Source organism: Sinocyclocheilus rhinocerous, unplaced genomic scaffold (genome assembly GCF_001515625.1).
Source record: "Sinocyclocheilus rhinocerous isolate Xijiao unplaced genomic scaffold, SAMN03320098_v1.1 scaffold4189, whole genome shotgun sequence".
Taxonomy (NCBI): domain Eukaryota; kingdom Metazoa; phylum Chordata; class Actinopteri; order Cypriniformes; family Cyprinidae; genus Sinocyclocheilus; species Sinocyclocheilus rhinocerous.
The window spans coordinates 14,021-15,890 of NW_015645057.1; the positions used below are offsets into that span (position 1 = coordinate 14,021).

Genomic DNA, 1,870 nt, shown 5'->3' on the forward strand with positions numbered 1-1,870 from the left:
TTATTATTATTATGCCATACATCAGAACAATACAACGAGAAACATTCAAATGTAAAGGAAAAATAGAAAAAGATTAACAACATTAATGTGATGAAACAGTGCCAGAGGACAGTAACAAAATAAGTAATCTCGTAGGTATCTGTTCACTTCGAGAGGTCAGAACTGTTCGTCTTGCCTGCTCTTATTTCACTCCTCCCCTCACTGCAGCCGCCTACTCTCGCCTTCATTTCAGGCGAGGCGAGGCGCATCTCAAACGAGCCTACTATAAGTGCTGCAGCGTAATTGCCAAATGTTCCGCCTCCTCATTGGAGAAAATCACGTTCAAAAGAAGGCGCGTGACGCTGTAATCCAAGCGATGATAGAAGTAGACGTAGAGGAGTGGGATGACTTTCTTTTAGCCTATTTTTTTAATTTTTACTATGTTTTTGTAATGTATTAATTATCACCGGCTGTAATAAAAAACAAGTAGTCCTATACTAATACTAAGAGTAAATAGCCTATATTTTAGTAGGCTATAAATATGTGGCTATGTTACAGCTCCTCTTTGAAGCTCTTGTGTTTTTCTCCTTTTCCATCTCTCCAATCATATTCTGCACACAGGTGATTGGAGATGAGTTTTGTTCCCATTTTTGTTGCAGTTTGCTGATTTTTGTAAAATAGCTTCTGTTTTTGCTTTTCAGATAAAAGAGTGGTTTCAGTTTAATATGTTGCAGGTTCATTTATTGGTAATAAATAATTGATAATAAATCATATTGATGATAATAAATCATCACAAAAATATTGGGCTTGTTTTTGAAGCAGCGGTTGCTTATTTGTCTCGCGAGAGTTGGCAACAGAGTCGACGCCTCTAACGTTACGTGAAACCTCACCTGCGTCAGTGTGCCGCCTTCTAGAAATCATCATACGACATCGGTAAGTGCTCTTCCCCGACTACATAAAAATAGTCGTACATTTCAAATGTTATGTCAGTTAAAATTATTTCTAGTTTGTCGTTTCTTTCTGGAGAGTGTGTTGCTTTCCGATTAACCAGGCAACAGCTAATTATCAGTCTTTGTTGGCGATCAAAGCTGCCGTTACCACGGTGCGTGGAAGCTAAAGCAAGAAGCTAGCGCTAGCACGATTTGACACAAAGCTACACATATCAATTTTAAACTCAACAGTCCTTATTTACAAGAGCTTATTGCATGTTGAAATCATTTCAACTGTTGATTAGACACTAACATAGGATTTAGAAAAAGCATGTTTGTCTTTATGCGGCTGTAGTCAGGCGCTGGCCCACTACCAGTATCTCTATTGACCGATATAGAGTTGGTTTGACGTTGGATATTAGACAGATATTCTGCCGCGAAAAACTTCAATAAATTCTTAGTGGATGAGTATAATTGTATACAAAATGGCTTATCTGAAAAGCATTAAAACGTAGAACTGAACACACATCGCAGTTTATTTGTTTTGATCGTCCTCTGTATGTTGGAACGCATAAAGTCTAGCAGCGCCGAGCTAGCGCTTAGGCCAGCTAGGGACCGTCTAAGTACATGTAAAGGATAAAACGATGAATGTTTTCCCACCGGAATTTGTTTGTATGTTTGTTTAAAAAAAAAAAAAACACTTTAATGTTTTGTAAGAGGGAGCACACAAAATGCATGTAATTTTTTTAGTACTGTCCTGAATAAGATATTTTGCATCAAAGATGTTTACATATATTGTAGACACAAGACAAAATAATAGCTAAATTATGCCAGAAGCTTCAGAAGAAACCCAGATGTTTCCCAGAAGACAAAATTAGTAAAATTTACCCAGAGTCTGTGAGACCTGGAGAGTTTTTCTGAAGAATAATGGACAGTTTAACTGCTCAGGACAAATAAGGGAC

General features: G+C 37.5%; 1 protein-coding gene across 1 annotated transcript in view; it reads left to right on the forward strand.

The window, feature by feature from the left end:
* The first annotated feature begins 805 nt into the window (after positions 1-805).
* The window catches only part of LOC107705160 (thioredoxin domain-containing protein 9-like), an 8,596-nt gene continuing 7,531 nt past the window's right edge, over positions 806-1,870 (forward strand). Inside the window, exon 1 of the mRNA XM_016508317.1 lies at positions 806-912. The gene's annotated coding sequence lies outside the window, so the exon portion shown is untranslated. The remainder of the gene's footprint in view (positions 913-1,870) is intronic.